Genomic DNA, 15809 nt, shown 5'->3' on the forward strand with positions numbered 1-15809 from the left:
AGTCACCTAGACTCGAAACGTTAGCTTACTCTCTCTCAATGGATGCTGCCTGACCTGCTATGGTTTTTGTTTTCAGTGGCAATATTAATAATAAGGCTCCCCATTACTTTGTAATTCTTTGTTTTCATCTTAAGCCTGTAACTCCCAACATCCAGTTTCATTCCTCTAATGCTAAGAAATTAGGTTTTTTTTCCATTGTATTAAAAGCAAGTATAAATCAACCAATCACATATTTAAATCAGTTCCAATGCTGTTCTCGGTTCCAAATTTTATACAGTTAAAGGGTTCTTGTGGCACAGTAGTAGTGTCCCTACCTCTGGGCCAGAAGGCTGATGCTCAAGTCCCACCAGCTCCAGATGAGCATCAAAATGTATTTGATCAGGTTAATTAAAAATGAGAGAAATCACAATATTCCATTAAAAAAATACATATACAAGTTGTTCCTCATGCATTTCATTTAATAGGGAGCTTGTTTCAGCACAGCAAATGAAAATTACAAACAAGAAAATAAAAATAATGGTTTGAAGAAGCTGTATTTATAATATTGTATATCAGATATTGACAGTGGAAAAATGAAAATATTCTAGAGTAGATTAAATGTTCAACTTTTACAGGTTAAAATAATTCAAGAGCACTTCAGTAAAAGATTATTTTCTGCAGTTGTTTCAATAACACAGCTGTTTTCTCCTGGGAGCAGCATTTTTTCAAGTAACACTGGGTTTAGGCACACACATTATACTTCTCTCAATAATTCTGCAATAATAATTACATGTTCATGAGTCAATAGTATTTTTGAACTCTGCGCAAGCAATTTATATAATTCATGAAATGTATTTGCACCTTAAACATGCAGCATCAGTCAACGTTTTCGGAGATGCAATCGGGATTAATGTTCAAATTTATAAAAATGTTGCTGGATCTCACAATCACTTCAACTTCACCAAAATCCCAAAAGATAAGTAACTCAACAACAACTGAGTTAGAATGCAATTAGTCCCACTCCCCTATCTTTTTTTTGCAAATAACCTTTAAATATTTCCTTTTCAAGCTCTGACCAGTAGATCACTGGTTTTGCCAATTATGATAAATCCATATCCACTGATTACAAATCCTTTAAACAGTGGAACTAATTTCTGCAATCAAAGCCTTCATAATTTTAAGTAAATTAATTTATCAACCATCTGCGTCAAAAACCAAGTCTGGCACTCCACTTTATAAGGAAACACTGTTGAATTGCTGTCTTTCTGATGAGACAAATTAAGTTCCCTACCTGATTTATGTAAGAAAATAACCCACAGTACGATCGTGAAGCAAAATAGGAATTTATTGCCAATAGCTCATCAATATCTCTTCCTCAATCAGACTATCTAGTCATTTTTATGCCGCTGTTTGTGGATGACGTTGTGGGCAAATTGGTTGCCGTGTTTCTTTCATTTTAGTGATGACTCAGCAAAAACTGGCCACAAAAGTTTGCAATGTCCAGCATTCGGACAAAGCATTTGCTTTTTATTTGCCTTCTCTGGAATAAACTGAACAAGATCAGTCTCTTCAGTCTCACCATTTAAATAAAGTCCCTTAACACTGGTACGATTCGAGCAAAACTCCTCGGAACTGTCTCTAAACCCTGGCTAATGATTAATAGCCTGATATGGCTACAATACTCCACCTGAGGCCAAAGCAATGGTTAAAACTTAACATTACCTCCGTTGTCCTTTGAATACTGCCATAAGATCTTTTACATGTCAACTACAACAACTTGTTATCATATCCAACTTGCACAATTTATATTATTTCAGGCACATAAAATGGCTTTCAAGTCTGTGATCTTTCGTGAGAACTGGTAAAAGTCAAGGAAAATGGGATTGACAAAATATTGGAACAAGAGGAGACAAGAGACGTAATGATGTTAAGAGAGAAGATTCGTAAAAGGATGTAGCAAATTTTACCGACTGTATATGGATTGTAGGAACGCATTTGAGAAGGCCGGTTGACAAAATTAAAATTCATGGAGAGAAGCTATGTGCCAGCTTCAATTAAAAAATGGCTGAAGGTCATACGACAAGTCATGGTAAATATTTCATTTCAGAATGAAGGATGATGGTTGTTTGTCTAAGATTCTGTTCTAGGATCACTTATTTATGTGGATCACCTGTACAATTCCATCTTCTCACCACCCTCTGTGCAAAGGCTTTTCCCCCCCCATCTTCTTCTGGTGATTATCTGACATTTATGTGGTCTAGCTGCCATCTTTCTTCCTGTTTTGGAATCCTTCCTTGTCTTGAAAGCAGTTATCTGAATTATAGCTATATGAATCTTAGCTCTGGTGAAAGGAGCCTTTTAACAAACCCATAATTGGTGAAATCCTGTTATTAAGTGCATAGGCACGGATGAGGGCTTCAATAAGAAACAAAGAGGAGCATTGAAAATGTTGGGCAATATTAGAAATGCAAACTGGACCTCTTGGTGATGAGTGGATGGATCTGTGGTCAGAAGTTCATCACACCATCAATGCAACATTAAGGTTGTAAACAGTCTAGTTCAGCCAAGTTTCTAAGGGAAAGGACAGAAACAGCAGCTAGGTTTGTGACAGGGACTGAAGAATCTGGGTTCAATCTCAATCTAAAAGAAATTTCTACTTATCCAGTGTTCAATCACCAGTGTATGAAATTGAAGACAGTAAAGAGGCCTATAAAGAGGGATGAGGTAGGTGGTTATTATGTGGAACCCGATATGGTTTTAGATCGGATCATGAACAGGAGCATGCAGATGAGGAATACAATGCGCCCCAGGATAGGCTCTTGAAAGCCTCTCAGATGTTGGTACAAGAATCAATACAGTAGCAATTAGATAAACAATGGAATCAGGTAATTTGGTCTTATGCAACAGAATGAATGAAGAAAGAGGTTGAATGAGACGGAGCAATTGAACTAATCAAAAACTTCATAGGCTGAGACTGAAGATGAGCAGTGAAAGATCGTAACATTGTTAGCAGCCATCTTAGTAATGTAGGGCAGGGTGAATATTTGATTGCAGTGAATATATCATGGAATTTTAGGAAGGAGTTGACCAGATTGCATTAATTTAAAAGAAAAGGGAGGTTAAAGATGCTGTGGTCTACTTACAAGAAATGAAGGACCTTGTGTTCCATCTGGATGACAATGGCATATTTGAAGGGGAGGAGAGCAGCGTCTGAACAAAGGGGAAGTTCAATAATATAATCTAACATGGCTTTCAAGGCAGCAGTTGTGTGGTGTAGAAAACCAGGGCAAGAGAAAGAAGATGTGTCTGAATCAAAACACACACTCAGTAAAAGAGTAGGGGGTCTGGGGGCACAATGGTAGCATCACGTTCATGGACCAGGAAGTCCAGGTTCAAGTAACGCCCTCAGGATATGATTCTTATAGAGGTATGTCATGACATGTCCAAATTGGCTGATTATTAAAAAAAAGCACAGCACATATCAACAACAAAAATATTCTTTTGATGAGAATAACCACATGATTTCTGTCCTTCAAGCAGGGACACAATTTTAGTTGAAACTAATGACAATTATTGGCACAAAATTATTCAACATATGTGAATTCAGAATTTATAACACTGATTAAATCCTGTCATTGCACTGGTTAAAACATTACACACAAAAGGAAATGTACATTCATTCACATTTTGCAACAATTCAACAGGCAACAAAACAATATATGATGAAAAATCCAAGCAAGATTCATACAATTTTACAACTTTCTTCCTATTATGTCTTTAAAATGGTCAAACAGTCATACAAAGTGGCTCCCCAGAGTCAAATGATTAATCTCTTGGTTTTCAGCTGGTTTTGAGATTAGCACATCTTAGGAAGAAATCACAAGAGACCATGAAAAACTAAATGAACATTTCCAATAGTAAACAGAAACTCCTTAGCAATAGTTCCCCTGGATGAGTGAATTGCACTTCCAAGCTCAACACAATCCGAAAATGACAGCTCATCCCAAGTTAATGGCTGACAGCTAAAAGCTAATTGTGGTCGACACCTTTGTAATCATTAAAAACACAGAAATAGAGAACACACACCAGATCATCAACGCCACACTCACAGGAATCCGATTCACTAGAGAGGAAGAAACGGTCAACCAACTCACATTCCCAGACGTGATGGTACAGAGAACACCTAACAGAGAATTCACCACAAAGGTATACAGGAAAGCCACACACACAGACCAAGTCCTGAACTATGAAAGCAACCACCCCAAAACACACAAAAGAAGTTGCATCAAGACACTATTCAAAAGGGCCACAACACACTGCAGTACACCAGAATTGAAAAAAAAAGAGGAAGAAGAACACCGATACAATGTATTCGCCAAAAACGGATACCCACGCAATTTCATCAACAGATGCCTAAGGGAAAGACAACGGAACGAGGACATACCACAACCCAAAGGACTAGCCACGTTACCATACATCAAGAACATTTCCGAACTGACAGCCAGACTACTGCAACCACTAGGACTCATAACAGCACACAAACCAACAGCGACTCTCAGACAACAACTCACCAGAATGAAGGACCCGATACCCAGCATGAGCAAAACCAATGTAGTGTACAAAATCCCATGCAAGGACTGCACAAAACACTACATAGGACAAACAGGAGGACAGCTAACGATCCGCATCCATGAACATCAACTAGCCACGAAACGACACGACCAGCTATCCTTAGTAGCCACACACGCAGATAACAAGCAACATGAATTCAACTGGGACAACACTACTATTATAGGACAAGCCAAACAGAGAACAGCCAGGGAATTCCTAGAGGCATGGCACTCATCCACAGATTCAATCAATAAGCACATCGACCTGGACCCAATATACCGACCACTGCAACGGACAGCTGGAACTGATAACCGGAAGCGGCAGATTCAAACCACTACAAATGCCGGAGGAAAGCGCTTCACAGGAGGCTCCCAAGCACTGAGGATGTCACCTAGACAAGGGACGAAACGTCTGCAACACAAATTCCCAGCTCGGTGAACAGAACCACAACAAAAGCTAATTGTCTCCATTGAAAGGTAACCCAATGCATCAACTTGGAAGTATGATTAACTATTTTAAATTTTGATCTGTACAAGACAGGCTGTGTGCCACCTTTTTTTTTTACAAAAGCTCCCCGGCAGGAATGCAGAGACACCAATAGACGGGTGGTTTTCAAAGCAAGAAAACAGGAAAGTAAACCACACTGAAAGATCATTGTACTGAATCACATGACCTAGGGACACAAATTGCAAATTTGAAAAAGCAAAATCAAAGGAGTTCTCACTCCATCCAACCCTGGCAGCAACCACCAACTTTGTCACTACTGCAGCTGCTGAAACAGATTTGACGTTTCAACTTTGACTTCAGACAGAAAAATCTTCAAGCAAGTAGGCCTGAAATGATCTTAAATATGAAAGTAACATCAGGCTGTACGTATCTTTCAGTGTCACATAGCTAAATTACAGCTACAAAGACTTAAACTGAAAACTTAATTGTTTTATTTTCTACTATCAACCTAAACTTTTTAACTTGTTTAAACACCAAAGCTTTTGCTGGTTATTTTAAAATTGAAGCAGAAACTAAAAGGGTGCCAACAAGCCATAAAAAGTTTCAGTGAAAGTGAACTTGTTCACTTTGGCAGGAAGAGGGACCAGTAGTGTACCAGTTGATCTAATATTCTGGTTGATCAAGAGGTCCACATAATGTAAAATATACACAAAGTAATGGAAACTTTATACACATCATTTTTATCCTTGATTTACAGGACAAATCACTTTGTACGAAATAATATCTCTCAAACTTGACTAGGTTTTGTTTTTGAGGACGTGACCAAAAAGATAGATGAGGGCTGAGAAGCAGACATTGTCTGAATGGACTACGTTTAAGCCTTTGACAAGTTCTACACAGTAGACTGATTAGTAAAATTAGATCACATGGGGTTCAGGGATCTAACTGGATACAAAATTGGTTTGAAGGTAGGAAACAGAGTGGTGGGAGAGGGTTGTTTTTCCAGACTGGAAGTTTGTACCCAGTGGTGATCCACAGGGGTCTACTGTTGCTTGTCATTTATACAAATGATTTGGATGGGAATTTAGGAGACATGGATACTAAGTTTGTGGGTGACACCAAAATTGGTGCTGTAGTGAACAATGAAGAAGGTGATCTAAGATTACAAAGGGATCTTGATGTGTGGGTCAATGGGCCAAAGAGTGACAGATAGACTTTGATTTGGATAAATGCGAGTTATTACATTTTGTTAAGATGAACAAGGACAAGACTTATAAAGTTAATAAGGGCCTTGGGTAGTGTTGTCGAACAGAGAGACCTTGGGGTTCAGGCACAGTTCTTTGAAATTTGCATCACAGGTTGACAGGATGGTGAAGGCAGCATTTACCACTCTTGCCTTCATTGCTTAGTATAGGAGTTGGGACATCATGTTGAGGTTGTACAGGACATTGGTGAGGCCAGTTTTGGAGTACTGTGTACGGTTCTGGTGGCTATTGGAAGGATATTATTAAATTGGAGCAGGTTCAGATGAGATTTGCCAGGATGTTGCCAGGACTGGAGAGTTGGAGTTATAAGGAGAGGCTGGATAGGGACATTTTTCACTGGAGCATAGGAGGTTGAGGACTGACCTTGTAGTGGTTTACAAAACCATGAGGGGCAAAGATAAGGTGAATAGCAAAGGTCTTTTCCCTATGGTGGGAGAGTTCAAGACTAGAAGGCAAAGGCTTAAGTTAAGAGGAGACAGACTTAAAAGGGATGGGAGTCAAATAGAGGGTGGTTCAAATGTGGAACGAACTACCAGATGAAGTGGTAGATGCAGGTACAGTTATAACATTTCAAAGAAGTTTGGACAGATGCATGAACAGGAAAGGTTTAGAGGTACATGGACCAAACACAGGCAATGCTGTACAACTCTTTAACGTTGCTTTAAATAAAACTTATCAGCAGACAGCCTTCTCATTAGTACCATCAACTGACTACTTGTTCATTGTTGAGATTGTGATAATAGCAAACTTCCAGTATTTGTGGGATATAATTTTTGCTGGTTTATCGAGCGTGCCAGTTCATTAGGTGCTGGTTAAAACAAAGTTTGCTGTATTATTTAAATGAAGAGAGACTGCAGAGTGCTGCAATGTGGAAGTATCTGGGTTTCCTTGGACATGATTCACAGGAAGTTACCGCATAGGAACAGTGTTTTGGAAGGGAAATGCACTTAACACAAATTGGATGGATTAGAAAAATTGAATGGTGGGCGTAGTCTTGCTACAGCCATGCAGGGCATTGACTTGGAAACAGAGTACAGTTTTGTATAAGGAAGAATACTTGCATCAGAAGCAGTTCGGAAGGCATAAATTGCTGATTCCTGGGAAAAAGGGGTTATGTCATCAGGTGAAGAATGTAGGGCATATATTTACTGGAGTTTAGAAGAATAGGCGATGATCTTTTTAAAATATTTTGAGAGGACTTTACAGGGTGAATAGTGAGACAATGTTTTCCCTCATGAGAGTATCCAGAACTAGGATGTAGAGGTTAAACATAAAGAGATGCAGTGTAGTATCCCTACCTCTAAGCCAGGAGACGTGGGTTCAAGTCTCACCTGCTTTTTAAAGTGCGAGATAACGTCTCTGCACAGTCTGATATGGAAAATACCTAAAAGAAATTGCCAAATTAAATCAGAGATAAATTTCTTATGAAGGTTGTTAGTCTTTAGATTTCCCTGGCCCAGAAAGCAATGAAGGCAGATTCATTGAAAATGTTCAAGGATAAGTGAGATTAAGTTTTTTTTCAATCAATATGAGAGTTGATGGTACAACTAAATCTGCCACATCACTGGATGGCAAAGCAGGTTTGATGGGTTGAATGGCCTACTTCTGCTATTTCTCCGTTATGTAGCTTTGCAATTAAGATAGTAAGACTCAGTAGGTTTTCTAACAACCAAAATGTATTTCTTATCAAGCATACAATGAAAAGGTTATAAAATCAAAGCACTATCTTAAAGTCATCTATGGAAACTCAATCATCACAAACAACACCATAAAAAATGAATAAAACAGTAAATCCATTCATAAAAAGAATCATCATAATCAAGCATCATACTTCAATGATTATGAAAGAAAGCAATGATTGTGAAATATGGTCGTGCCATATTAACTGAATTATTGCAATTGGCATTTGTCTTTAAGTTAGTCATAGCTGTCTATATTTTGCAATTACCATCTTGGTATCCTATGCAATAATTTACATGGTCGTCAATTACATGTAAGAAAAATCTGAAAATATACAAACCAATGTGGTGAACACAACTTCCTTTCACAGCACTCTGTCAGAATTTCACAGTGCACATAATTTTTATTTCATCTTCATTTGAATTCACAATGCTCTAGTCTTCTCCACCTTCTTGGCTTTGACAACTGTTTTTGCAGAAACATTACAACAAATCAAAAAAGGTCTATTCAAAATTTCAAACAAACAATTTGAGATAATAATCAAAAGCAATTTCTCGTGATTCTGCACAAGGATGTGAAGAAAACAAATGTTCCAAACATACTAACAAAGAGTTAAGATTTAATATTTGTCATGCTTCTTAGAAACAGAAAGCATGCCTTTGTATGCAAAACTGTTTGAGGTGATATCTAACACTAAACAAATGGGGAGAGGGAGGCAGTTAATGAGAAAGCAACATTTTCTGAATAGCTTTCAGCAGAAGGTACAACAAGTTCATGAGACGAAGTGTATGACAGCTCAAGGGAATAAACTCTATTTTGGAGTTACATTAAAAAGCTCGAAGCAAGAACTATCAAATACTTTCCTATTTGTCTCTTCCATCACAATAATGGCTGTTGTAAAACAAAACCCTTGTCACAGCCTAGAATAGTTCTCAAAGGCATGGGACAAGATTCTGCAACATATTTTTGACTACATTGCAGACTACCACATACCACTACATTGATCGAACAGTACTTGCTGTACTTCTGATTACGGATATACTGAGCCACCTGTGATACAATCTTACAAACAAAACATTTGAGACCTCTCCAGATAGTCCTGCTCACCTGCTCTGTTTTACTGTCCAAATCTAGGGCAAGGCAAGACTGGACTCACGGACATGCATGAAGGAAATCATGAGTGGAGCAGAGAATAAGAACAATTGAATTGTCCTAATTTTTCTCAAACCTTACTCAAATATATTGATTTTTAAATTCTTAGCATATGAAAAATACTTAACAGTCATAGAGATGTACAGCACAGAAACAGATTCTTCAGTCCAACTCATCCATGCCAACCAGATATCCTAACCTAATCTAGTCCCATTTGCCAGCACTTGGCCCATATCCCTCTAAACCCTTCCTATTCATATACCCATCCAGATGCCTTTTAAAGTTACAGTTTTACCAGCCTCCACCACTTCCTCTGGCAGCTCATTCCATACACTCACTAGCCTCTACATGAAAAAGTTGCCCCTTAAGTCCTTTCTAAATCTTTCTCCTCTCACCCTAAAACTATGCCCTCTAGTTCTGGACTCCTCAACCCCAGGGAAAAGATCATGTCTATTTACTCTATCCATGCCCCTCATGATTTTGTAAACCTTGATAAAGGTCACTCCAGGGATACAGCCCCAGCCTATTCAGCCTCTCCTTATAGCTCAAATCCTCCAACCCTGGCAACATCTTTGTAATTCTTTTCCGAACCTTTTCAAGTTTCACAAAATTCTTCCAACAGGAAGGAGACTAGAATTGCATACAATATTCCAAAAGTGGCCTAACCAATGTCCTGTACAGTTGCAACATGACCTCCCAACTCCTATACTCAATGCTCTGACCAATAAAGGAAAGCAAAGCAAACGCCTTGGGTGCAGAGGGTGGTGCATGTATGGAATGAGCAACCAGAATGAGTGGTGGAGATTGGTACAATTACAACTGGTAAATGCCATCTGGATGGGTATATGAATAGGAAGAGTTTGGAGGGCTACTTGCTGGCAAATGGGACTAGGTTAGTTAATAATATCTGGTCAGTCTGGACAAGTTGGACCAAAGGGTCTGTTTCCATTGTGTACATCTCTATGACTCGATATGTTTGCATAATACTCTTCCCAACCCTAAGCACTGCTCTCTCCGTTTAAATGATTTGATTTCTCCATGCATCTTAAGTTGTCTTGAAATGTTGGCTCTGCCTGTGTCAGATTGCCAAACATTTGTTTGTTGACTGGACTAGACATGAAAGGAATGAAAGGGTCAGAGATTCCTCCTCAGCACGCTGACTCCGCACTAATACAAGTCTTGCAGTACATTTACACCCTCACATCGTTGGCTTGGCAAAAGTCAAAGCATTCACAGTATTATAAAACATAGCAGCAACGTCAAGCCTTTTGACAATGTTTGTATTTGGATTAAATTGGTTGGCAAACATCTCTATACGACCCGTTGCCAAGAGACTTCAGCTATAATTGAAAAAAGGAGTTACTATAACACCATCACATCATACAGGTGTACAATAAAAATGAAACTCAATTAACTGCTTAGTACAGATACTGAATACCTATTGTATACCTTACATACATTGCACTGTAATATTTCTCAAATAGTCCCATCTAAAAATGTTTATACTAGAAAGGATTAGCACCAATCTCCTTTCAGCAAGGTCCGCAACAAAAGCATAGTGTCAAATAACCATATACAATGGACTATTTGTCATCTTCTTCTCACAACTGTAATGAGAATTGAGAAGTTGCAAATCACACAGTGAGATTTGGTTCACAATTATATGCTGCTCAGGACCACTCCAACACTCCAGGAAACTCACCATCACAATGTCCCTGTCTATGAAGCTGTACAGCCTCCACAAGCTAAAGCATTGCAAAGACGCTAGTTCAAATAAATGTAACACTTTCAAATTCTGTCAATTAGCTACAGCTTTGGTTGCCAAAACATAACAAATACTTATTTCTTAAACACATAATAGTGTGCATACTTGCCGGACTTCATTTTCAAACACTGTCACCTTAAACAAGAAAGATGAAGAGCCTTCTGAATATAGTAGTTGAATTCCCAGTTTAGTGGGGAATGAAGGATATGGTGCGAGGAGTACAAAGAAAACACAGTCAAAATGATTCAGCCATTGACAGGTTGGGGATGTTAAGTGAAAGCAATGTCAATCATCTGATTGAAACAAATTGGTGTACACCACCATACCTAAATGTTCAGTGAAACCTTCTGCCAAGTGACTGCACCAGAAATAGATTTCAGTGAATACTTTGTAGCAATTATTACAATTGTGTGGCTTGCAAAGTTGGGTCAGGGGCAATTAAGAGTAAGCAATATCACTGTTGGGCTGGAATTATACGCAAGCCAGACTAGGTCAGGACTGCAAATTTTCTTCATAAAAGACATGAGTGAATCAGATAGGTTTTTCTTGCAATAACAATGGTTTCATAGTCACTCTTTGACTCTTTAACTTCAGAGATTTTTATTGTATTCAAATTCCACCATCTGCTCTAGCATGATTCGAACCCTGGTTCACAGAACATTACCTGGTGCTCTTGATTAACAGTTACATTATCTAGATAACAAAATGAGGCCATTGTCTCCTCATAGGAACACCATCATCTGCAGGTTTCTCTCAAACCATTCACCATTGTCACTTGGAAATAACTCACCGTTTAGTCAAAATCCTGGAATTCAGTCCCTAACAGCATAGAGGGCTTCCCTACAATGCATGGACTGCAGCAGTTCAAGAAGGCAGCTCAGCACCACCTTCTCAAGGGCAACAAATGCTAGCCCAACCAGAAACGTACACACTACATTAATGCAGATATAGTTCAGAAAAATCAAACTAATGCTCAACATTACCTTTAAAAAATCATTAGAAATATTCAGGGCAAAGATTACAAAGCATGTGGCATAACTGCACTCACTAAAAGCAAGAGTAGAAAATAAACAAAACACAAAATCCAGTACATACTGAGGGTTAATTGGGGCTTAATATAACAGGCCAATGGAGGTAGGTGAGTGAAGTACTCCACTGCCATCTTCCTCATCCACACATGATTTTCTGTAGACATCCAGTGCATTTGTCCAGTTCCCTTGCCAGTCTGTAAAAGCTGAAAAGAATAAAGTCATCGTGTTCCAAACTTGCCACGAACTTCACTTGCTCATCTATCTGTCAAATTATTTGCCCACTGCCCAAATTTCAACTAGGCCTATTGCATGTCAAGGAATTTTGTTTGATCCCAACACCCTGCCTCTCTCAGATTCTCCATCTAATTTCACATGCATTTTCTGTCTTCACAAAGATTTCAAGATGCCACTGAAATCACTAGCTTCACTATTCCAACACTAATTCTGGTAACTTTCCATTCTTCTCATTTCTTAAAGTTCATCCAAAACACTGCAACTAAACATGATCTGCCTCAAATCTCACTTATTACCCCTATTCTCATTCACATATTGAATTCCATTTCATGAAGAACTCAACGTAAAATTCCTTTCATTTCCTTTAATCTTTCGCTCTATTCTACCTTCAAACCTACAATCCTCCTTAATCTATTCCTGATTTCAGATTTGAGGCTAGTCCCCTGAACTTGCTATACAAATTGCAACTGTGCAATCACAGCAGTCTTACAAGTGGACTTCCAAATCCAGATCCCTCCATTCTTCACTTGTATCCTTCAGGCACTCTTTAAACTTAGCCCTGCTTCTTAAAACATGTCAATGAAACCTTAAAGCTTGTTTTGCACATCAGTGGCACTTTACAATTTACTATTGTAGTTGTACACAAGAATATTGTATTCACTGAGAACGTTAATAAAATAAATTAATTTTCATGCAGTTAGAATCTTTGCAGTTCCATGTATGATGAAATTTGGGGGAAGATTAATTAATTATCAACCTTCAGTCAAGGCCGATATCGATCCTTTCAAATGCACATGACATAAATAAATACTAATCATGTCAATATTAGGGACCGGACAGGAGAGAGAGACACACACACATACAGGGAGCGCAAGAGCAGGAAGCGAGAGAGAGAGAGGGGGAGAGCGAGAGGTGGGGGGGGAACGAGAGAGAGGGAGACAGGGAGAGCAGGAGTGGGAGCAGGAGCGAGGGGGCAGCAAGAGAGCGAGAGGGGGACAGCGAGAGAGCAAGAGAGGGGGAGGGGGAATGCGAGAGAGAGTGGGGGATTGTGAGAGAGAGAGAGAGCTCAAGAGAGAGTGGGAGTGCGAGAGAGCGAGAGATGGGGGGAGCACGTGAGAGAGAGAGAAAAAGAGTGGGGAGCGCGCGTACGCAAGAGAGAGAGCGCACGCACAAGAGAGAGAGAGAGGTAGCAAGAGAAAGAGAGAGAGGAAGCGAGAGAGAGAGAGAGAGAGAGAGAGAGGGGAAGCGAGAGAGAGAGAGAGAGAGCGCATGAGACGGTGAGAGGGGGGGACGGAGCAGGAGAGAGACAGACAGAGAGGTGGAGCGCGAGAGAGGGAGAGAAAGAGACAGAGACACACACACACACACACACACACACACAGGGAGAGCAGGAGCAGGGAGCAAGAGAGAGAGAGAGAGAGAGAGGCAGTGCGAGAGGGGAGCATGAGAAAGACCGTCAGACAGAGAGGAGGAGGAGCGCCAGAGAGAGAGAGAGAGGGCGGTGAGCAAGTGAGGGGAGCGAGAGGGGGGAGCGCCTGCATGAAAGAGAGAGAGAAGAGGGGGAAAACAAAAGAGGGGTGAGCATGAAAGAGTGAGGAGAAGAGAGAGAGAGGAGAACGAGAGAGAGAGGGGAAAGAGAGAGGGAAGAGAGAGAGAGAGAGAGGAGAGAGAGAGAGAAGAGAGCATGCGAGAGAGAGAGAGAGAGAGAGAGAGAGAGAGAGAGAGAGAGAGAGAGAGAGAGAGAGAGAGAGAGAGAGAGAGAGAAAGGGGAAGCGCGAAAGAGAGAGAGAGAAATGGGTGGGAGTGCTGAAGTGAGAGAGAGAAGGGGGGTGTGCAAGAGAGAGGGGAGAAGAGCGAGAGAGAGGGGGAGCGCAAGAGAGAGAAGGACAGACGGGGGGAGCGCAAGATAGAGAGAAAGAAAGAGAGGGCGGTGGCGGGTGGCGTGTGTGAGAGAGATATAGAGAGAGAGAGAGAGAGGGGAGCGAAAGAGGGGGGCGAGCACGAAAGAGAGAGGGGAGAGCGAGGGAGGACGGTGCGAGGGGGGAGCGAGAGAGAGAGAGGGAGGAGTAAATGGGGGGGGGGGAGTGCAAAAGAGAGGGGGGGACAGACAGAGGGGGGAGCGCGAGATAGAGAGAAAGTGGGATGTGGCGTGTGTGAGAGAGAGACCGCACGCAAAAGAGAGAGGGGGACGCGAAAGAGACAGGGGAGAGCACAAAAGAGAGAGAGGGGAGAGAGAGCAAGAGAAGATGTCGCGAGGGAGAGAGGGGAGCGCGAGTGGAGGGGGCGGAAGGGCGAGAGAAAGAGGGGAGGGGGGTTAAGCGCAAAAGAGAGAAAGAGATCGAAGGAACAAAACAGAGAAAGGGGGAAGCGCAAAAGAGAGTGCAGTGGAGAGAGAGGAGCAGCATGAGAGGGGAGCGTGCGAGAGAGAGAGAGCACAGAAGAGAGAAAAGGGGGAGCGCAAAAGAGAAGGGGTGAGAGTGCGTGCACGAGACAGAGAGAGAGAGCACGAGAGAACGAGAGGGGGACCGCGAGAGAGCAAGAAGGGGAGCGCGAGAGAGAGCGAGAGGGGGAGTGCAAGAGAGCGAGAGGGAGAGCGCGAGAGAGAGAGGGGGGAGCGCGAGAGAGAGAGGGGGAGCATCAGAGAGAGAGTGTAAGAAAGAGGGGGGAGCACGAGAGAGCGAGGGGGGGAGCGCGAGAGAGCGAGGGGGGAGCGCGAGAGAGCGGGGGGGGAGCGCGAGAGAGCGGGGGGGAGCGAGCGCGAGAGAGCGGGGGAGAGCGCGAGAGAGCGGGGGAGAGCGCGAGAGAGCGGGGGAGAGCGCGAGAGAGAGCGCGAGAGAGCGGGGGAGAGCGCGAGAGAGCGGGGGGGGAGCGCGAGAGAGCGGGGGGGGAGCGCGAGAGAGCGAAGGGGGAGCGCGGGAGAGCGCGAGGGGAGAGCGCGGGAGAGCGCGATGGGGAGCGCGAGAGCGCGCGATGGGGAGCGCGATGGGGAGCGCGAGAGAGCGCGATGGGGAGCGCGAGAGAGCGCGATGGGGAGCGCGAGAGAGCGCGATGGGGAGCACGAGAGAGCGCGATGGGGAGCACGAGAGAGCGCGATGGGGAGCACGAGAGAGCGCGATGGGGAGCACGAGAGAGCGCGATGGGGAGCACGAGAGAGCGCGATGGGGAGCACGAGAGAGCGCGATGGGGAGCACGAGAGAGCACAATGGGGAGCACGAGAGAGCACAATGGGGAGCGAGATGGGTAGCGCAATGGGGAGCGAGATGGGGAGCGCGATGGGGAGCGAGATGGGGAGCGCGATGGGGAGCGAGATGGGGAGCGCGATGGGGAGCGCGATGGGGAGCGCGATGGGGAGCGCGATGGGGAGCGCGATGGGGAGCGCGATGGGGAGCGCGAGTGAGCGCGATGGGGAGCGCGAGTGAGCGCGATGGGGAGCGCGAGTGAGCGCGATGGGGAGCGCGAGTGAGCGCGATGGGGAGCGCGAGTGAGCGCGATGGGGAGCGCGAGTGAGCGCGATGGGTTGAGAGGGGGAGCGCGATGGGTTGAGGGGGGGAGCGCGAGTGTGCGAGGGGGGGAGTGCCAGAGAGCGAGGGGGGGAGCGCCAGAGAGCGAGGGGGGGAGCGCCAGAGAGCGAGGGGGGGAGCGCCA

General features: G+C 42.9%; 1 protein-coding gene across 3 annotated transcripts in view; it reads right to left on the reverse strand.

The window, feature by feature from the left end:
- Positions 1 to 15809, reverse strand: part of nek7 (NIMA-related kinase 7) — a 207595-nt gene that overhangs the window by 132794 nt on the left and 58992 nt on the right. The window contains exon 2 of one of the 3 annotated variants that reach the window (XM_043699783.2): positions 11995 to 12133. The exons of 1 other annotated variant lie outside the window; for it this stretch is intronic. The gene's annotated coding sequence lies outside the window, so the exon portion shown is untranslated. Of the gene's footprint in view, positions 1 to 8322; positions 8448 to 11994; positions 12134 to 15809 lie in introns of those variants that run through there. One more of the 3 variants, XM_087990837.1, reaches the window with a different exon arrangement.

The sequence above is a fragment of the Chiloscyllium plagiosum genome, unplaced genomic scaffold (genome assembly GCF_037043375.1).
Source record: "Chiloscyllium plagiosum isolate Xiang-an unplaced genomic scaffold, Cpla_swu_hap1 HiC_scaffold_9, whole genome shotgun sequence".
Lineage (NCBI taxonomy): Eukaryota > Metazoa > Chordata > Chondrichthyes > Orectolobiformes > Hemiscylliidae > Chiloscyllium > Chiloscyllium plagiosum.